The sequence below is a fragment of the Protopterus annectens genome, chromosome 10.part0 (genome assembly GCF_019279795.1).
Source record: "Protopterus annectens isolate FY-2018-M chromosome 10.part0, PAN1.0, whole genome shotgun sequence".
In the NCBI taxonomy this organism is placed as follows: domain Eukaryota; kingdom Metazoa; phylum Chordata; order Ceratodontiformes; family Protopteridae; genus Protopterus; species Protopterus annectens.
Genome location: NC_056744.1, coordinates 557,591,148 through 557,615,316, shown reverse-complemented (window position 1 = coordinate 557,615,316; position 24,169 = coordinate 557,591,148).

Below are 24,169 nucleotides of genomic sequence, written 5' to 3'. Positions count from 1 at the left end.
CAAATAGTCTGACTGGATACATGTCCATTTTCAGCGGAGTCCTGGGAAGAAAAGCTCCAAAGGTAGTTACAAAAACAAACGTAACATAATACAAATTAAACACAGTTTACAGACTCTGTTGAGGAATATAAAATATACAATCTCACAAACTTAAGATATGGCTTAACAAATTAAAACACAAATACGTTGCAGTTGAAATAGTATTGGTACACAAGTATAACTAAATATTTAGTCAGGCTTGACATAACCACTGAGAAATGAAATACTGCTTGAGACTTTTCTTGAATTTAGATAGGGTAGTCTCTAGATTAATGTCAGCAGGAAGTGACATCCAAGTTTTGCCAACAGAGTTGGCGAACAGGGAGTCACCATCTGAGTTGTTGGATTTGATAGTTTGTACTGCCAGTCTGTTAGATGAGTGAAGTGGTCTGAGGTTGGAGTGGGGGTAGATAATGTTTTTTAGTGCAGGTGTATTTTCAGGTTGGTTAAGTACTTTGTGAGTCACTAAAAGTTGGTTATACTGAATTAACCTGGGCAGTTCAAGCCAACCAAGATTATTTAGGTTTTTACAGTGATGTGTTCTGTAGGGCAGGCCATAATTTTAGCCAGAGGTGACAAGATAGCTATGCATCTACAATTAGACAGTTCAGTAGAGCTACCCCCTTTATGGAGTGGTAAGACACGAGATATTTTCCAGATAGAGGGGACTGTAGCTTCTGATATGGTACAATTGATTAGAATGGATATGGGATAAGCTATGGTATCTGCAGCATTTTGCAGATATTCAGCAGGGAGAAGATCAGCAGATAGGGTTGTAGGTTTTAATTTTTTGATTAGGGTATGAATGAAAGATGTAGAGACTGGTTGGAAGCTAAAGGAGTTCTGGGTACTGGGAATGACATCTTGTATATTATAGGAGTTCAGAGGTAATTGACTAGCTAGGGCCTGGATAGTCTCAATGAAGAAACTATTGAAGGTGTCAGCGACATCCTCTGGTAGTTTCTGAGTAGAGGCTGAGGAAGTTGAAGTGCTGGTTTGTCCTGAGTGCAATAGTTTATTTATACCTGCCCAAATCTTTTGAGGGTTATTTTGATTTCCCTGCTGGAGATGGAAGTAGAAGTTTTTTATCTAGCAAAATGGATCTTTTTGTCTCATTCCTTAATTGCAGATATTTAATTTGATCCATAGGGGCTTTAGTGGCATGCCATGTAGTCCATGCCATGTTTCTGAGTGTGATTTTTGATTTGGTATCTTTAGAAAGCCATGGTGCGATTTTTGTTTTTATCCTAATGGAGCAAGCAGGAATATGAGAGTCAAGGATGGTAAGGAATTTATTGCTAAGTAAGCAATGGCTTCATCCAGGTGCAAGTGTTTTAGGGCAGACCAATTACATGATTTGAGTTCATCCTGAAACTTGGTAGGATTAAAGCTCTTATTATTTCTTACTGTTCTATAGGTGGTCTGATGGGAATTATTGGTTTTGTGTTTAAAAATAAAGGTAAAAAAGTGATCACTGAGGTTGTCTGGGAGGGTCCCTGATGTATACATTTGGGGGTGGCTATTGATCAGTATCCAGTCTAGTATACTTTCTTTGTGATTAGGTTTACCTATCCTGGTAGAGATGGATATAACCTGTGTAAACCCATATAGGTTTACATGGGTAGTAGGAGATTGCTAGGAGCAGGTGTTCCAGTCTATGTTAAAATCTTCAAGTACTATGGTTTCTTGGGGGTAGGTACTAGCTAACCAGAGGAAGATATCTTTCAGGGAGTTGGCATTATCCCCCGGGGGAATGTACATGCAGACAATAATTGTGCATTTGCTTTTTATTAATCTGAAATTTGGTAGAAAGAATTTCTGCATTATTGCCCTGCAGTGGTTGCATGGGGTCTAAAGTAAAATTTAGTGTAGATTTGAAGAGTACAACTACCCCACCTCTCTTCCTAGTAGTGCGGTCAAGTCTTAGTATATTATACCCAGGTGGTAAAACTTCATTAACTGAACTTGATGGCTTTAACCAGGTTTCAGTTAGACACAGTATATCAGGGGAGTGGACTTTTAAGAGGGCATGTAAGTTATGTACTTTATTGTTTATACTTCTAATATTTAGATGACAGACCAGGAGGGAGTCGGGGGACCTATTTATAGATAGTGTTTTGATATGGTTATTAGCATATGAGGTTGAGCTATCTAGAGTGGATGGGCCAGGGTTTGGGTGAATATCTCCATCCATTGTGAGGTTATAGTGCAATTTTACAGTATGCTTCAGGAACTTGTTTATTAGTTTTTGATAATGCTTGGATTTTGAGTGGATGTATCTAGATTTAATAGGCTGATTGTATATTGTGGTTAAGGAGTTAGGTATAGGAGTAACTAATGGGTAACCTGCCATATTTGACACAACTAGCGTGGTGGTTTGACATTTTGGGTAGTGAAATCCTAGTTAATACTGATTTTCATAAGTGGAGAGGAGGTATAGAATTAACATAAGGGATAGCAGAGAAAGTAGTGCCATTGTTATGGATGGTGACATAGTGGGAGGCAGAGTTAATGTATTTATTATAGTGTCACCAGGATATGGTAGATGGATAGGAAATGGAGGAGGGAGGTGGGGGGCTGGGTTAAAATGAGGAGTACAATACTGATTGGAACAGATAATAGGGGTGTGGTTTTATGGCTATAAAGTTAGCAGCACTGAGGGTGGTTGGGAATTGGGGGCATGGAGTGGTGCTGAGCAAGCCCAAGCACAGTGAGGGCGAGCAGAGCAGGGCTTAACCAGACACAAGGATCTTAGAGCCTGCAGATATAAGTAGGTACACTGGGAATTTTTAGTAAGGGATTTATAGTAGGGCTTTTTGTGTTTTGTTTTACTGCTTAAGTGTTCCTTTAGCAATTTTGGGGGCTGGTAACACTTTTTTCTTTTTTGCTTGCATAATATAGGGGAAATACTTGTTTAAAGCCACCAGTATTCCTTAGGAATAGCTACTTTGAATTTGTCAATATATTAGAGTTTTAGGGAGTTGGGTTTAGTATTTAGGGCTACCTAATAATGCTGTAGACCCAGGTCAGCATAAACTGTGGTACAAACAGAGAGAATTTAGAGATAGTAACCTTAGCAGGTCTGTTTAGTGGAGGGACAGTTCAGAACAGGTTTTCAGCTTAAGTTTCCAAAGGGTAACGTCCTTCTACTAATACAAGCCTTGCAGAACAGCTGCTAGAAGGGGATAGTACCTGATAGGGAAAATATTAATTAGATAACATGAGTAACTAGTTTAATATATGTACAAATAATCATTTAATACAACCTTGGTGTAGTAAATATCACCAGTAGTACTTTCTGTGTTAGCCTAACTAGTACACATGAGTGATAGATGGTATTACAAAAGGCCTGTCATAACAGATGCAGTTGGCTAACCTAGGGCTTTTCTGGACATAATTGAAAAGAAAAGCAGTTTCCTTAATTTAAGGGATTCACAGTGCCCCAAATGATAAGTAAAGCAGTATTTCAGTTAATTTCCTAGTCGCTATACAGTAATCAATCAACTTCATATATCGTTCCAAGCACAGATAGTTTCATGTTCAAAACACTTTAACAGTGCAGCATTTTATGTTCAAGACAGACAAAAATAAAATTACAGTGTTTAAGAATATTATAAACTTGTCGCTAAGTAGTGTCCTGTAGCTAATAAATTTATGTTCCTGTCGCTAATTAGTTACTATAGCTGCTACTTGTGTAATATCAATCACAGTGCAGTTTCAGTTGTAATACGATGCTTTGTTAAAGCCATAATGAAACAGTGAACATACTAGCCTCCTGGTCGCTATGTCAGTATAGTAAACAGACAAGCTTGGTAGTCACTATAAGACATTTTTTTTTGCTATAAAGTTAATCGGGTTGTACACAAGGCAGTATCTGGTAGACAGTTGAACAAATTAAAAAAACAGATTTGCATCATGAAAGATGCCTCACTTCAAAAGTTATAAGCTTTCAGTCATTCCATAACACTGTGTGCCTTAATGATAATAGAATACTTAATACACAGCTATATTAGCAACAAAAACAGTTTCAGTTTAAGACAAGTAGCAATTATTCCACAAATTACATACCACGAGGGACAAGGCAGCCGATTGGGTCTAGGAGCATTCTGCTTTTGAAAAATGGTGGTTACAGAAGGTGATTTTGTAACCTCGCATACATAGCTGTGCAGGGGGAGGAGATCTGAGGTTTGGTAGGCTTAACCAGACACAAGGATCTTAGAGCCTGCAAATATAGGTAAGTACACTGTGAATTTATAGTAAGGGATTTATAGTAAGGCTTTTTGTGTTTTGTTTTACTGCTTAAGTGTTCCTTTAGCAATTTTAGAGGTTGGTAACACTTTTTCTTTTTTTGCTTGCAATTTAATGCATAATATAGGGGAATACTTGTTTAAAGCCACCAGTATTCCTTAGGGATAGCTACTTTGAATTAGCCAATATATTAGAGTTTTAGGGAGTTGGGTCCAGTATTTAGGGCTACCTAATAGTGCTGTAGACCCAGGTCAGCATAAACTGTGGTACAAACAGAGAATTTAGAAATAGTAACCTTAGCAGGTCTGTTTATTTGAGGAACAGTTCAGAGCAGGTTTTCAGCTTAAGTTTCCACAGGGTAAGGTGCTTTTAATAATACAAGCCTTGCATGATGGCTTTTAGAAGGGGCTAGTACCTTAACAGGTCTGTTTAGTCAAGGGACAGTTCAGAGCAGGTTTTCAGCTTAAGTTTCCACAAAGTAACATCCTTCTAATAATACAAGCCTTGCAGGACAGCTGTTCGAAAGGGATAATACCTTAGCAGGTCTGTTTAGTCGAGGGACAGTTCGGAGCAGGTTTTCAGCTTAAGTTTCCATTGGGGGAGGAAGTGGGATGTCAACCCATGGGACAGTGAGCCTCCAATAACCCCACCTGTGCTTCACTATAGCCACCATCATGATCAGAGACCAATGATACACTGACATCAGGTTGTGAGGGGGACAGACTCCAACCCCCATGGTCACCTGCGAGGAGGAAAACAACATGACTACATTAATACATGCACTATTATGTCTGCTGATCCACACATATACACACACATACACACACACACACACACACACACACACACACACACACACACACACACACACACACACACACACACACACACACACATACAGGTAAGGTGCCACAACTGCATTATACATACCATACCTTGTTACTGATCCCATGCAGAACACACAAGCAGACCACAACAGACACTGACAAGGCAGGCCCTTAACAACATGCAGTGCAGCTACATCCAGTTAATGTTGCCAGTACTATACATCTGTGAGATAAGCGACATGTGAGTGTATGCTATGGAGCTTCACCTAAAACACAGTGCACCCGTCTCCACCATACTATTGCCCCTGTATAGTAGACTGCATGCACTTTCACAAAAAATATGTGTAAATATGTTTACAGCTTCTGAATATATGCTACTGTGATTACCAGTTGAATGCACTGCAACTGAACATACAAGTATTGTACTATGGATAACCTTAACAGTTGTGTCCATGGCAAACTGGCAGCCTTTAACATTCCTAGGGTATAGATGAGCCATAACAAAACAGTTTCACTCTCATCGGCTACAGGATGTTAGACTCTGGCCACCCGAGATGTACCTATGGAATTGTGGGGAGAGGTGTTGTCAGCAAACACAAATGTGGCATGGGTACAGAATAATATGTGTGTATATCAACATGTAAAGTACAAACTGTGATACTGCCCACATTGCTGACATTCTGAGTATGTGTGCACATGTGTGCATTACAACCCTCCCAAATGCAGATTGACATGGCATCCATGTGCAGGTATGCAGAGGCTGCTACTGTGACTGCTACAATATTAAAGTGATGACCACAGGAGGATTACCTGAACGCTCCTCTGCTGTGGAAGCTGTACCATCCCTCCTCCATGATGTATGCGCTGATGGATGCTTGCGAGCTGGTGGCTGAACCCAGGTTTTCCAGGAACTCCTCTATGGCCAAGAGTGGTTGTTATGTTGCAGGCCCTTCACCAGTGCCAGAACAGTTCCTAGCCACAGCTGTGGCTCTTTGTCATGCAGCATTTATCATGTCTGAGGCCCAGTGCCGGACCTGCTTATGGCTTCTTTTCTGTAGTCCTACATGATTTGTTGATGTAACAAGGTCTGCCCACAATGCAGAATGTTGTTCCTAATTCTGGTGACTCCTCAACAGCAGGATGTCGTGATGCAGTCTGAGGCCGTCAACTATAACTTCATTCTTGGCTGCAGAAAAAGGTGGGTTCCTCCATCTGTGCATCACTCCTGAAAGACAAGAAGAGAGAAACACATCACAGGACGACATACATTGCTCTCCATTATGTACACACCCTGCCGATCCAAATTTACCAGGACTATCCCCCAATAACTCCCACATTATACCCTGCTATCTATCACCACAGTATGTATGTGGCTATCAGAACATAGTGGCAATATGTCATGTGTTTCCCTCTTTATCCTACTGTTTTCTGCTACTTGCTGCATGTTCTCTAAGGTGTTCAACTGCATCTTTTCTGTTGCACCTATTACTGCTTGCTTATAACCTGTCTACATTATATGAGGTAGTGTAAGCCTCCTACTTTTGTTTTAAGCACCTGGACTGTAGGCCCACCCCTTCAGTCTCCCTGGCCTTCCTCCCTCAGATTCTGACAAATATGGCTGGACAATGTCCTACAGTTTCCCCTGATAGTCTGGTTGATATGGGCATCCTGACACAGTATAGCAATTACCTCATATTCATGGACAACCATCTACAGATACCACCAAGGAACACAATTTGTGAGATATGCAATGACATTAGGTACCTACAGTCCATGCTCTCTCCCTCTCAAGCCCACATATTTAGCACCAAAAGGGTTGTCATCACAATCAGTACACCTCACACACCACCCATACCTACACAACACACACCTAGATATGCAGAGGGCCTCAACATAAACATCCCCAAACAAAGGAGACCTCTGAGGCAAAAACACATACAAACTCCACAGCCCTTCACACCACATACTACTCATAGCCACATACGTGTGTCCCATAGCCACTAAGGCATCACCATAAATCAAACATATTAGTCATAGAAGACTCCATTGTAAGACACATAGATGTGCCTCTCACCAGGCTGTATATGGGGAAGGTCATGGTTACTTGTCTGTCATGTGCCAGAATTTGACATATCACATACACACTGCTGTCTCTCAACAAAAGGTACTGTTATGAGTCTGTCATAGTTCATGTTGGAGTGCCTGATCTGAGATGTACCTCCCTGGACTACATGAAGTGAGACATGATTGAGGCCACTGAGTATGTGTCCCAGGCAGGTATGTCCCTAGCCTTAAGGAGTATTCTGACGTCACCTAGAATGATGCTGCAATAAACTCAGGAAATGATTGACCATAACAATTGACTTGGTTTCTAATGCCATTAAAGGGGGACTCAGTACCTGACAGCCTGGGATGATATGATCAACAGACCATGAACCTTTGCCAGAGATGGCCTCCATTTGTCTAACTAGTCTTCAGGCTTCTGGCCATGGTTCTTACCACCCCATAGTGCCTTTATTGGGAAATTGGTGACTTTAACACTACCAACATAAAATTGTCAACAAATCACAAATTGACACATGATTCAATGCTGCAGAGCATACCCCAGCCTTACATGGTCATCCATCCTATCATGCAGTCAGACACCAAGATGTGGGTAGTAAAGCTATGTGATGTGGGGTTTCACTATATATAAAAGACATACACACCTCCAGGCTGGTCAAACAGTAAGACACACAGGAGACACTCCAGGTGCAGTTAACCATCGCCAAGACACCTATTCAAATCATAGCTATCTATTGGCCCCTAGGTGCTTACATGTGACCAGGAAACCCATTCTACCTATACTGACCTGTTCAACTCTGTCAGGATTCGACTCCGTACTCTGCCCCTTGGTGACATTAACTACCTAAACATAAACTGCAAGAACTACTCATGTCAGCACACAAATGCCCAGAGATGGAATATGGCAATGCAAACACCTTGGAACACCTATTTGCTACCCCCAAATGAGGTGAAAATCTCTTGGAATTGATATTAAAAACATGGGTAACCACTACAGCATCCCTACAGTATCATCCTCCGTGGTATAACCAACAATAAAGCCGTCATGTTTGCAGTTACCATCAACCACAATACCCATCTAGCTAGGGTCAGACATACAGACATGTCCAAAGTTGATTACAGCCTGCTGAGGGATGGTATAAACAGTATCACAGCCCCCACCCCATCTGTAGGAACTGGTAGCAATATCCACAAATACACCAAAGCACTATACGTGCATTTATATAGATGTATGGAGTCAGGCATACTTAACAGGACTACATCATCCACTGAAGGGATAATTAAACCTGTCTGGTGGATATCTGCAATAAATAGACTCTATAACAGGAGTGAATTATTGTTGTCCAAGACAGAAAAGGAGCAGGTGCCCAATTTGAAGAAATGTCTCCAGAGCCTGAACAAGCAAATAAGAGCACTACTGAAATCCTGCAAAGCAAACTCCAAGCCCACATTGGTGACAACCACTATAGGCAGTCATATCACCATCTTCACATATGTCTGCAACCTCAAAGGAAGCACTCAGATCTGCTCAGAAGTGGTGGTCATGGATGCCAGATATACAAGTGCTGTAATAGCAAACTTGCTGCCTGATAGAGTCAGTGAAAGCTTGACCCCCCCCTGTCCCCCCATCAGTACATCAGGACATCCTCAGTACCTTCCCTCTTCCCATTATATCTAGGGAGCAGGTCATCACTGCCATCTCAAAGTCATGGAATACAGCCTCCATGGTACCTGATCACATCACAGGATACATCCTACTTGACTAAAACATGAACCTGCAGCACCATTAGGCACTGTATTCAATCAAAACCTGAAAACCGCCTTTGTCCCAGCCAAGTAGACGACACCCACTGTTATGCCTTTACACTATGGTAGAGTGTCCACCAATCTGACACATTATAGACCCATCAGCCTAACTAGCCTGATCTGCAAGGCCATGGAACAGATTATCATGAACCTCATTAACAAGAACATTGGTGACCTCCACACACTTGATCACACACAGTTTGGCTTTGTCAAGGGGGATCATGTCTGTTACATTTGGTTGACTTCTTTGACACAGTCACCAAAGCCATGGATGAGAGGGGGACAATGCACACTGCCTATCTTGACCAAAGACTTTTACAGTATTCCCCACTTGACCATATAGATACATTCCCAACTAGGCAGCAATCCATATGTTACCAGATGTGTAGCACACTGGCGCACTGACAGCACCCACCTAGTCAATATAGAGGAAGCCAGCTCAAGCGGTAGTCCCGTAATTAGTGGCGTAACCCAGTGTTCTGACTTGGGGCCTCTGTTATGTGTGATTTACTCTTCTGAGGTGTAGGACACAACCAGTGGGCTATGGCCGACCACATTTCCAGAAGACTGGGTGCTGGGTGCTCTCACCAAATCCCCTAGTGATGTGGACATCAGCCAAGAGGGTCTCATGCAGACACATGACTGGTGCCAGACACATGGCCTCAGGCTACATACCACAACATGCAGCATCATCCCCTTTGGGGAGAGTGATGTGCCCACAAATTATCACATTACTAACAACATCCAAGGCATGCAATAAGTCATGAGGGATTTGGGCACACAGGGAGATGGCACCATGACATTTGACCACCATGTTGCTTCCGTTGTAAGGAAAGCCTTCTACATGTCCCACATCGTAAGTAAGGGTATCTCATCCAGGGACATGGGTGTCATAACATCCCTGCATTCCTCCCTAATAAGGTGCATTATTGAATACAATGGCCCTTTTGTCATGTAACTCACAAAGCACATGCAGCAGCTGGGAAGACCACAGAGGTTCCTCACAAGGGAATACCAGGGCCTCAAGCATCTACCATAGACAATAGGCTAAAAGCCATATCTATCTACCCAGTTTCATACAGACTCCTCAGAGGTGACCTCTGTCTGGCATACAAGACAATCATGAACTCCACCTTGATGGGACTGCTGCATATCCACAAGTCAAGCTCCACTCAAGAAACCCACACACCCACCCTCAACCTGGTCTGTGACATCAACAGGACTTGTCGGCAGGTCAGATGTGTGCCCTAGACACTCACCCAGCTGTGGAATGGACACCCTGTCCATATCAGGCAGCATACCTCTTTACCCCTTTTTAAGTGAAACTTGGATAACTGGATGGTAAACAGGACATACACCCATGGGATGCCACCTGTGTCTCTGTTGGACTGGGGCATTGGATGCTGACTTGCATAAACATGGGCTAAACTCTGGGCTAGGCTTAGAGAGCCTCAGGGCAAGTAGCCTAGTAACCTCCTATGATCCTAGGTATACCAGTTATGGCCATGTATGCTGTGATGGACTGTGTTGTTATGTCTCCAGACCCATCACTGCCATCTACTGTGGTGTGTCCCCTATGGGCGATGTCCCAGTACCATGTCAAACAGCCACCATCCGACAAATAGGTGAGTGGCTCTACAAGTCTATGGGGACAGTCCAGCAACATCTGCGTGACCCAATGACAGACAGCACTGCAAATGTTGTGTAGGGTGTCTGACATCTGCAGTACACAGATGTTTGCAGAATGTGTACATGTAACTGGCATATGTAGGCCCTCTGCCAAACAAATGTGTATGTCTGGCAAACAGTTAGACAATACATAATGGTTGTTCCCATACTGTAGGGAATCGGACTGTCACACACCAGACCCCTCAAAAAACAGTTATGGTACATTAATATCTGGTACTGTATTCATGCCCTCACATTGTATTCTTGATATGTATATTCTGTTGCTGCGGCTGGACCTTTGTCCCCCCACTACTATTGGCTATAACCTACTGTCCTGCTGTAGGGGATTAACAGGTAATCTAGCCATAGCTCTCAAGCAATGACATACGGGTGTAGAGTACACTGTGACCTAGCTAGAGTACATCAGGAACAGTCAGGGACACCTGGGCAATGTTTGAACTAATCCTGTGTGACATTCACAGATTGGAAGGAGATGACTGACAGTACATCATGTGATATGCTAGCTGTATGCACCAATACTTGCTGTCACTATTGTCTAAAATACAATCCAGTAGCATTCATACATCAGCCGACCATTGTTGGAGGGACTCAGAGGGCCAGAGCTGTGATGTATGTCACAGCAGACAGAGCCAAAAGGGAAGCCTGTAGGTGCTGGACAGCTGACTAACAGCAACATGTCATTCTAAGATATATACTACAGACCTACTGCTGTAATCCCTATTTCCCATAACTGCATCCTCCCATCTGTGTCCCATTACATGGAGATTTATGTTACATACCTGGTATAGTGCTGTACTCCTTTATGTGCAGACATCCTGTAGTATAATGCTTATAATATCTCAGTCTGTCTTCATAAAGAAAGTCACAAACCTGTTTACCATTGGCAGCAGCTTGCCTTTTGTAGGTAATGCTCATGACCAGGTGATTGCCTGTGCACAATCTGTGACTCACACTTGCTAATTTTATCCAGAACCGCTGGGTTGCATTTTCATTAGCCAATGACATGGCACCACAGTGCTATATTTAAAGCCTTCATGTAGGCCTTGGCCCTCTTACTGGCCTGTGAGTTGGACATTATCTAGGTGTGGGGACTATAGCATCACAGAGGGTAGGAAAAATACTGTCCACTGACTGTATTTATGTGGCATGTCCACAGTTTTACACGCTATGTTTGGCCATTGTGAACAGACTTTCTGATTATGTGGCAGTTTACTGCTTAACAATGTGGGATGAGGTCAGTAAGAGGACAGACAGATGTGAATGACATATGTCATTTGCATCACAATATGTATGCTGCTGCAGTAGCTGCTGGTCTATCAGCTGTATATGTTTGTAGGGGAAGACTGAGACACATGTCCCTGTCACATGACCATTCCCACCCCTCCAACCCTTTATGTATGGGTGTTGTGTGGATCTCCTGTTCTAGGTGGTTTGGAGGTATGGTAGGTCTGTAGCAGGTAGCCAAACATACTGATGCATATGTTCCAGGCTGCAGCTGCTGCATTCTTCCCAGGAGTCATACTGGGGATTGTGACCACATCTGGGGACAGCAAGCTGTATATGTCAATGAGGGATTATTGTCAGCTCTGTTGGCACAGCATAGCCAGGGTGAGGGTACCCATAACATTCCAGGTGAGGCATGAGTCTCAGGTACATGTGTTATATAATAGTGCCATCCAGAGAGTGGTAGGCAATATTTATGATGCCTATACATATTTGTGAAGCATGTTCCAACCTACAGACCTTTGACATGCTAATATGGGTGGCAGTGACTGCAATAGCAGCAACCAGTTCTGCTTAAGATTGCACGGATGAGTCATTTATTTGTTGTTTTGATAAGCATGTACTTGACATGCAACAGACTGAAATAGAAGCCAGGACTGTGGGTGGAAAAACGTAAAGCATGCTAGGAATGTGACAGATTGAGCTACTGAGTCAATACTATAGCAGGTGTATTTGCAAGACATATGTGCATGCATACAGTCTGTTACACAGGATTCACATGGACATGTGTGTTCGGATGGGTATGACATGTGACACTAAACTGTCTGTCATGCTTTTCTAATCTCAGTCTGTACTGACTTTCCAGTACTTCAGCACACAGAATAGGTTTTGTGGCAACCATGCCAGAAGTAGGTGGCACAACTGTGGACATTCTGCAACAGTCTGTAAAGTTGTCAGCTCTTCCTGATACCCTGAGACTCATGTATATCCATCAATGTTTATTTAGCTGTGTACTGGTTTGATGTCTGCATCACAGTCCCAAGTATGCTGTCATTTTTCCTGCTATATGTGCAAGCAGTGTGTCACTGGCAATCAGGATATGTTTATAGAAACACGTGTTATCTTTCAGAGCTGAGTGGTCTAGTGGGCTAATGCACTATATTGTAGTTGACAGGTTCCCAGGTTCAAGACTTGCTAGGGGTGATTACTTTGCTGACGTGCCTAACAGTCTTAGAAAGACAGAAGGTAATTAAGGCAGTTTTAAGATGGTTTACATGATGCTCCACTTAAACACATGATAATTTTAAGAGAAGAAAAAAGGGCTGATAAGAAAGTGGTGAAACAGAGCCAAGTGTGGGGAAAAATATGTTGAAAGGCAGGTAGGGATGTGCAGGATGGATGTAGGAAAAGACCATAGCTCTCCATTTCATTTACAGCAACAGCTGTGCAGGTTGGAGACAATTTGAAATTTGGAACCTCTGAGGGCATCATAAATGTGTTGATTGATGCATGTAATGATAAAAGTGTGTCTAGTGAAGTGGGTGCAAAATGGAGAGGTATGTATGGGGCAATATTTTTTTGTGGGACAGGTACCCATTTTTTTAAGGAGTGAGTGGAATGTTGGGGAAAGGCTATAGGTACATGTGGGGAGATAATTTGGGTCAGAAAGGTAGCATTTGCAAACAGTCAAGACTGCATACAGGGGTTGTGTATGACACATGAGGTGTATAAACCCCTTGGATGGAGAAGGTGTTGTCTAATCAGAAAGCCATGTGCCCCCAGATGGCAACAGTGAGTCTGAGCTCCCCACCAGTAGGCAGTCACGACTGCTCCTTCACTGCACCGAAGATGGCTGTGCTGGGTGCCAGGCCCAGCCTGCCCTTCCAGGTTGGCCAGTCTGCCCTCAATACATTGCAGGTGATCATTGAACCCATGGTGCATGATCCTGCGCATCATTCCTGGTAGCTGTCACTGGGTGACAACTCCCTCTCTGCACCCACTCCTGGGTTGGACGGGCACCATCCCCTGAGGTGGTTCCACCCATAGGTGGAGCAGGACTAGCAGAGGGTGCAGCACCAGGTTGGGTCCCAGATGTGCTGGGACCCAGAGCCATGGCCAGCTGAAGTAGGGTAGACTGATTGCCATGAACCGGCCTACCCATTTGAGCTATGGTGCTGAGGATTTTCACAGTGTATAGGTTAGTAATGAATTGAACATTTAACCGTTAGTTATAACAGCATGTCAGGATGTTGCAAATAACCCAGTAAGATAACATTGCATATCATGTGAAGACAACAATAAGTGTGATAACAGTCAGTATTGTAACAGCATGCCAGTAACAGTTATGGCATAAGGCCAACATCATAGGTAATTCAACAAGGTATGTTAGTATGCAACCATTATAATATACAGCAATAATAAAACACAAGGCCCAACATAATGTTTTAAGAGCAACATATGTTAAATGTAAATCATAGCTGATGTATAACAATAATAAATGATGGTGCAAATAAGGGGTGGAAGGAGAGAGAAAGACATTCCATTAGTACCAATATAGGATATATTGTTTTAAATACTACTCTTATATACTATACAGGTCTGCCCTTACTTTATGTATACAAGTGCCCTATAGCTTCTGTAGCACCTACACACCTCTCAAGCTATCCACATGAGACAGTATGGGCCAAGTTGGAACACCTACAGGTACAAAACTTCAGGGGAATATTACATGTCAGGAGAATATATGTGACTATCAAGGTGTATTGTGGACTGATGTAATGTGACTGTGCTATTGAGATAAATTAAGTGGATGTTAAATCTGTTTCCAAGGGATTTGAAAACAGTGATTACAGTCCATGACAGCATGACACATGAGACTCATGTATTGTGCACAGTACAGAGAGTTTACGCTTATCATGCCATCCTTGCCAGGCATAGGGTTAGACTATCAGCAGACATTCACAGACACACCTGGCATACATGCATGCCAAAATTAAACAGTTTTATTAACTTGTATTACTATTGCATTTGTTGACTTTTTATTTACTTAAGTCTTATCACCTTGCTGAGCAATGCTGTTAACACTCTGGTACATCTGGACACACAGATTAGTAACACATTTGAATAGCTACTACAGGCATTTATTTCCCTGTAATTCCTGTGGGGAGAACATCTGCTAAAAATACATAACTGTTTCTACAAATATTTAGTAGTACTTGCCCCTGGATTAGAAGCATGGTCTGTGTGTGACAAAATGTACATCATACCTGACATTTATCAAACTGAGCTGCTGAGACACTGCTGAATATTGATTGACTGGCATATGCCTAGAGATCAACTGGTGCCAAATTGTGACCTGGTAATAGAGGTAGAGTGTTATACAAGACTGCAGTGACACTTGAACACACATGCATGACATTCATGCATAACAGAGATAGTGGGTGAACTGTGCATTAATACATGGAGTGCAGGTGTAAACAATTAACCCCTTGTGGGTAAAAATATGTGTGATGCGTACAGACCATATCAGAGTGCTGGGTTGCTTGCCTGACCCATATACAGTTGCAGATGGTATATTTGCCATCTACAGCTATTACAATTTCCTACTTGCACGCAGCAGCGTAACTAAGATCAGGAATGCATATAGCTGAAATGCAATGGTTAACACAAGACAATCCTGAGGGAAACACTCTATAATACCTTACACATTATTATTCTAGGTTCAGCTCTTAGTGCAGAACAAATAGCATAATGCAGTATATCCTGCAGCACAGCTCCACATCTACACTTTAGCAAAACAGTCCTTTATCAGCTAACCTTCAGTCACTTCATGGTATTATTCCCATGTTTACTTCACAGCACTTGTAATACTCGATTTCTTCGCCAACAGACCCAAATACACATATTTTCCACAACACAGCTTTATTAGGGGTGACATTATGCAGTGCTTGGTATACACCTAACAGTCTTTATTGATAAACACTTCAGATTATGCAGGTGTTGCAAGACAGCTGTAATTCCACAATTAATGTACTAGTATCTTTATTTCCTTAACATTATGAATACAGTTGAACTTTATTTCCTTAACATTATGAATGCAGTTGAACTGTATTTCTTTAACAATATTAATGTAGTAGTAACTTTATTTCCTTAACATTAGCAGGTTTCATGCATTCATCTTTATTGCACTGTATCTGGCATTACTCACTTATATCAGTCCAGGTTTATGACCACATTCATTGCAGTACACTCAAAACAGAATATACCTACTGTCAGTTATTACTGTACTCTTTCTTGTATATATGACTATAGATTCCAAGATACATCTCTGCTCACCACACTCATGGCGCAATCTGGCCAGGCACTCTGCATGGGCCCCCAGGTTGTGAGCTCTCTCCTCTGCAGCTATGGGTAGAGAGGCACACCATTATGTGCACATGTCTATCACACATGCAGATTAGTTAAACAATGCTAACAATACTTACAGCCTCATGGGGCATTGTCATCCTGGGCATCTTGAATCCGAGTCGCCAAGAGATCCCCCTTCCTATGCTTCAGGTAAATAAAATAGTGATGCACCTGCTCATCTGTGCAGGGGATACTAGTTGCACTGGTGAGATCACATACCAGCTGGTCCCAGGCCTCCGATTTGTATTCTGACCCCTGGTACTGGCCCTGCAGCAGCCAGATGTCATGGTCTTTTACAAGGTGTCCTACCATGACCCTGGACTCCAGAATGCTGCACCACTGCACCCAGAAGTGCACACTCTCTCCATCTTCTGCCATAGTTCCTGCACGGGTAAAATTCCAACAGGTTCTGGCTGTATTCCCACCTGTTCAACTTAAGTAAGTCTGTGTTCCTGCCCTTTGCCACCACTGGGCAATTTTTAAAAATGCAGTGCTTCGCTTAACATTGTGCAAACTTGCTGAGCTCAGCTGAGCAGGGCATAAACTGGCAATGTTTAACAATGCTTAGCAATGTGCAAACCAGCTAAGCACTGCTAAAACATTTCCAGTTTCAGTAGTGTTTGGGTATGCTTAGCTGTGCTTAGCAGAGCTTAGCTGAGTGCATCACTACAGGATTTAATAATATATTTTGTAATTGCATACTTGCAAAATTAATGTTTAATGAAATGTCTGCACATACATACAATATTCCATCAAGGGTGTAAGCATACTCTTATGTGTATTTGCAACATACATGCTTAATAACCTGTCTGTGTATTCATACAAAATTCAATCATGGCTTAATAGTATATCTCATAAATATGTATTTGCAAAATAATATTAATAACCTGTCTGTGTAATCACACAATGTTTCATCAGAACTTAAAATAAGTCTTAGAATGTGCATTTACAAAATAACCTCTCTTTGTATTCAAACTATGCACCTACTGCACACGAGGCACTTACTCTAACCATTCAGTTACATAGCCATGTGAAATGCTCTTATACTTTTATATATGCTCTCCACTACATTTAAGCACCACTGAGCATCACAGCACACTGCACAAACACGCTCAGCTATGCTTAAACTTGACCTTCATTTTCATAATTAAATGCATCCGGTTTCTATTTTTAAATGTCTTGCACATGTCCACAGCTAAGTGCTGTGCTGAGCAAACACATATATACAAAAAAAATAATACTATAACTTTTTTATTACATTGCCATACACTGAATATCTGGCACTTTCACAATGCAGGGGGTGTGTTACTTATCTCCATACACTGTAACACACACCCTACACTGATTCTGTAACCATGTTGCACGGCTCTCCCTCAGTAGCCTGCCTTCATTAATATGCAATGCACACTGCCAAGGGGAGCTGCAGACATGTCCATGGTACCTTCTGTGTCGGTCTTCCACTATTCCTACACAGATTTTATTAAAACCCCAGGACTATCTTTCAAGCTGCTTCACCATAACCATTGTCCACCTCTAAAAACAGGTTACAAATAAAAAGAAACACAAATTTATCTCTCAGGAGTTCCACCAGCTCTTCTCTACACAGACCTGATTTTTCACTTGCACAAAAGGAAAAGTTCTTCCCAACCATATCACTGTTTGTACGATACAATCTTAAAGAAGAAATCAGAGAATTAACCACATTAGAATTTTTTAAGGAACTGTTATAAAAATACCTGACCAAATCAGAAACGTGGGTGTGCAACTGTGGAGTTAGCATATATAAGTAAATGGATATGAGGTAGAGTTCTGTAAGTAAGTTTAGTTATTTTATTTGTCTGATGTAGTTGTGAATAATAACACAATGAGACAATATACTAGATGGGGGGAAAAGTAATCTAACTTTGAAGGCATGGTTCTGAGCCTTGGTATATCATTCAGGGTTTGACTCGTTTCACTGGCCTGAGGATGAAGACATCCTATCTAAGTAGTTCGATGGACCATCTGCAAAACCAAAAAATAAGTTGATAGGTTATGGAAATCAAATGTAAGTAGAAATGTACATGTTTAACCAGACTGAGTTGGGAAAGCAGTTCTGATGTTCCCTAGAGCTTAAGGAAAATATATTTTGCTTATAAACTTATAGATTTACACAAGCCTTATTATCTGAAACTCAAAGTATGAAATATGACCTCCATAGTGAAATGCTCTGCTTTTAGTTGTGAACAAGAAATCTCTGTCAGTGTGAAAGAATGTCATAACTTTACCGTTTAGATGTTCTTTGTGAAAGTCTGTACAACTAGTGAATTTTAGCAATCTGCAGAAAAATATCAAAAGGAAAGCCTTTCAAAGACACTCATACACACCCATACACATACACACAGGTTGTTGTTGTGTCTTTTGGCTTTTCCCGGTTAGGGGTCGCCACAGCGGAACTCTGGTCCGCTAATGATTGGCAGTTGATTGTTACATACCGAGTTACCAGCCCTGATGCACAACCTTCAACAACGGTACGCCCATTCACGTATGTCTCCACGCAGAGGACGGTCTAGCTGAGAATTGAACCGGACAGCGTCTTACTGTGAGACGACAACGTTACTGCAGCACCACCACCACCACGGAGCGATACACATATACACAGGTACATACACAGGTAATATTTAAAATTAGTTTAGGCCAGTTTTCCCTGTCATATTACAAAAGCCATGCATTCTTCCCTCCTAGAGTGATGTAACATTATTTTGAAGAGTACAGTCCCTAAGGAATAAATAAAGCACACAGTCTTCTTTTGCTCTATATGCAGGGCAGAAATATTCCTTTGAGAGTTGCCTACTTGTAAGATAAAGGACTTGATGTATGATCCTGTGTTGATACATATTGCTAGTAAGTGTTGAATAAATAGTGATATCATCTATATTAGTTGTAACTCGTGTGTCTTTATTATTCAGAATGTGCAAATTGTAATAATTATTGTTATTATAGCTTTACATTACAACCATTCATGTAGAAAACTTTGCAACGTTATTCTTTCCTGCTAATAAAATTGTATACTACTGTTTTTGCAAAGTCTTTCTCTCCACTGCCTGCCAGTCATCAGTCATGTCCTGACCACTCAAACTTTTTTGTCCCCTTCATTATCACTGAGGGCAAAAGAGACCATCATTAAAGCAGACATCAGGGGTGGTTTGAGGGATTTTGCTTAAGGCTTTATCTCCTCATGCTTAGTTAAGCAGACAAAAGGGAAAGGGCAGTAGGCCCATCCATGCACCTTGTAAATCCAGGCTTATAGTATACAGTTTTGTTGCACCTTGGATAAAGGGAATACCATGTGCAAAAGGTTCCATCACACGGTGCACACGTTGTAATCATGCAGCCTTGATTACTGAAAATGCAAGCTATTACAGAGGCTGTCCTCTACTTGACAGGCAGTGTGTTCCAGGATTTCCACAGCATAGTCCACCAGGTAATCTGCTAATAAAGGCTGGATGTTAGAATTCTAAAACACCAGGTAGGTGACAGTCACATGTCTGTTGTACGTAAGTTGATTAGCAGAACTGCAGAAGAAGTGGATGTGTGTGTGCTCTTGTTACTAGATATCTCTTAACTGGGATTCTTAACTCTCTTTAAAAAAGGCACACAAATGTTAGGGCCATGAATTATGGGGGTGAAATAATCGATACTCACAAAGACAGTGTTAGCACAACTAAATCTGCTATGAAATTAAATGCTTCATAGAAAAAAATGGCAACATATCCCAAGCAGCACATAAAACTGGAAACATATTTGCTAGCGGAAATCAGTAACTTTATATGGGATAAATTGTTCTAGTAACCTCTCTCATCTAGTTTATAAAATCAATGCAAAAGTATATATATATATATATATATATATATATAGTTACCTATCAAAACATCGAATAGTCATAACATCTAAATTCAAAACATCAAGACCATAACATCTAAACTTCAGAACATCTAAAAGTCATAACGTTGAATCTGAAAACATAGAAAACTACAAAGCAACTATAAATAACATCCCACACACTGTTTATTATGTTTCTGCAAGGGGGAGATTGCACTACAGTGGGGTTAGGAAATTAACATTTTCCCCCACTGTAGTGCGATCTTGGAGTTGGTATATTTAATTTATGGGGGGGGGGTGCAGGGGAGCTTGCCCTCCTGCAGAAATGTAGTAAACAGTGTGTGGAATGTTATTTACAGTTGTTTTGTAGTTTTCAATGTTTTGGGATTCGATGTTATGACTTTTAAATGTTTATAGTCTTGATGTTTTGAGTTTAGATGTTATGAGGAGTAGATGTTTTGATAGGTAACTATATATATATATATCTATATCTATATCTATCTATATCTATATATATATATATATATATATATATATATATATATATATATATATATATATTTTTTTTTATATATATATATATATATATATATATATATATATATATATATATATATATATATATATATATATATCACTGGTACTGTTCTTAATTTTAAGCTTAATTTTCCTGAATGGAAGATCAGAAGAAGTTTTCTAGCAACATACCACAATGCATTTACTGAGATCATCTCACTGAAGAAGTATGTGTTAAACCACAGCATGCTGACGTTGACAGAGAACAAAGAGTATCTAAACATCTTGTAATTTCAAGCACAAAATAGGAAAACAGTAACTGAAGCTTTCTGAGTGACATTTCTTGGTGATGAAACAATAATAAATAGGACATTATTTTTTAATGCAGTGAAATATAGTTTATAGATCACATTAATGCCTTACATGTTTCTTAAACACTGTTTAAGAATGTTTGCTTTCTAGTTAGTGGTCATTTTTTTCTGATGAGGTTTTTAGGCAAAAAAGATTCAAGTGCATATGTTAAAAAGGGAGAGAGAGAGAGTGAGAGAGATACAAGTAAGTGCCCTGCTTGCCACACATACAGGTTGTGGAAGCAAATCATTTAACTGCATTTAGAGTTGCTTCAAGCAATGCTATATATGGACTGGAAATGACACTTGGAATACCTTTTATAATGTGAGACAGCTAATCAGCTATTTACTGTGAGATAGCTAATCTGCCAGTTACTTATTTTCAAAGTGCTAGTGTAATTTCTCACATGTTGTGCTAGTTTGCAGGCATATGGTGTGTCATTTTGCATTTCCACACTTCCACAACATTATCTCCCCTGCAGCTGTCTCTTCACGCTTATTGTAATTACAGTCAAATAAATTAACATGGCTCACTAGCACACTAATGCAATGTTACCAAACAAAAGGATAATTTTGCTGTCTCTGTTAATATAAGAAAAAAAAATTTTCATTTTTGTCCATGGAGCCAAAAACATACGGTCTCTTTCTAATCTTCTGGAAAACTATCCCTCACAGATAGCTGAATTCACTAATTCCTTTAAATTAGTTCTGCACAGAAACAAAGCAAGTTCTCCTCATCTCTTACTCTCTTATCATTGAAATTTTCATTTGTCCCCATAGGTGCAACTCTTCAATTTTGGCTAATAGTAGAAGGGAGAAAGTTCCACAATTCAGATATATAGGTGGAACACAGGGACTCACCAATTGTATTGTATGATTTTTTTTATCTGAAATAGATTTCTGTTTGGTGAATGATGGGGCCATATGGGAATGCACCATTGTAAGAGTAAAGTATTGGATGGGTATCAGTGAGGAACAATATTATATCATTGTAGAAGTAAAGTGATGATAGTATGTAGCAGTTGTGCTGCATGATTGTGGTGTAAGAAAGTTAGAAACTCTATTTATAATGAGTGTTTCTCACTACCTATTGAATATGTTTGTCAAATTTAAGTTGATTATTTAGGATGACCCCTAGTAGTTCAGTTTGTGAGACTATTTGTAGTTGTACATGATGAGAAGAGAGGGGTGGATAGTAATGATGTTTTTGTCTGTGTCGGACGTAGGAGTAAAATGCATTATTTTAGTTTTTTTGTGGGGAGTTAGGAGTAAATTGGAAATGAGACAGACAGGCTTCTGTAGAGATGAATGATTCATGAGTGATGGTTTGGAGTGAGGGTGGGGGAGATGATGAATAGATTACAATAGCATCATCTGTGTATTGAATTAATGTTGCACAAGCTGAGGCAGGAGCCAGACTATTAATGTGAAGGTTAAATAAAAAGGTCTAAGAACAGAACTTTGTGGTACACCAGTAGGTACTGGAAAGTATGTAGAAAAGGCTGAGTACTATGCAACTGCCTGTGAGCAGCTGATAAGGTAGCAGGTGAACCAGATGACTGAAGCAGAGGAGACACCTTAGAGAATGTAGTAATTCTGGATGGGAGACAATATCAATCACTTTGGAAAAAGCAATGCACAACAAAGCAGAAATAGTTTTGCCAGAGATATAAATAAATTATAAAAGATAACAAAAGATGTGACAGACTTTCACAAAAGTTTGCGAATGGTTCATATCTCTCATGGCAAATAGTATTAAGGAAAGACAGTAGGACTGTGGTGGTATTAGGATAAAGGTGAAAGGCATGCTGGGTGTGTGATTGGAGATTGTAGGACTAAGGTATTGGACAACCTGATTATAAACACACCTTTCAAACATCTTTGATAGCAGTGAGAGGACACCAATGTGACAGAAGTTTGACATTTTTGAGCAAGTGCCACATTAATACAAAGGTAGAATAAAAGATTGTTTCCATAGTGGGGGAACATGGGCTTCATATATATAGAATGACTGAGGATTGTGGAAATGGGATACGATAATGGAGTGCTCGCTAGCTTTATGTACTTAAGTGGCAGATTATCAGATGCTAGAATGCTTAGTTTTGGATTTTAAGCAGTTACTCAGTAATTCTGCTTAATATTGAGTGTAGAAGCAAAGGACACATTTCATCAAGATTTAATCACCCTTGTGTGCCCATTTATTTATTCCTCAGCCTCATATGTGTAAATCACAAGTATTAATCTGTAGTGTTTCCCACTACAAAATTATATCCTCCCTCTCTCCATCACCTGTGTACACTTTGCTTAAATGAAGTATCCCTAATCCCTTCTCTCATTATGTAAAAACTGTATCCCCCCAAATCATCTACCTTGTAATATGTTCAATTAATTATTCTTATGTGTTTCACTCTTTTTCTTGCTGTCCCACCTTTCTATTCTTCTATAATCCCACTTTCCACTTTTAAAGTTTTTGAACTAAATGGAAAAACGTGCCTCAAGAGAAAAAATCACAGGTTTATTCAGTGGCATTGTTTGACACTCTGCAGTATGGCATGCTAGCTATTGATATTACAAACAAGCAGTTCTTGTCACTGTGCTGCAATTGATATCACATGAGTCACACTGCAGGGCATGCACCATCACCCATGGATATATAACTCACATCAGCAAAACACACTCTAGGGTAGAAAGTGATAGGTCCACCGATACCATGAATCAGTGAAATAAATACAGTGACAAAAGAAACAGAACAGCAGAAATTGGAGTTTAAATGTCAAAATTATTACAACAATTGGAAAAAGAGTTACTTTCTTGATTTAAAGAGACTGATTCTGAAGAAAAGATGATACTGCTGTATGAACACCTTTTGTTAATTTTGTTAATAGTACAATGAATGCAGACCTGCCGCTGCATTTTCAAGAAGTAGTATAATCAATGAACACCTACCACGGCATGCTCAAGAAATAGTACAATATAGCAAGACCTACCACTGCATGCTCAGGAAGTGCTACAAAACACGCATAGTCAGATAAATGTCACTGGAGGAGAAAATATGGAAAGAATGCAGGAAATCTTGGAAGAATCAGTTAAACAATGAAAGCAAGAAAAGAAAGTACAATCGTTACAATTAAAAGAGGA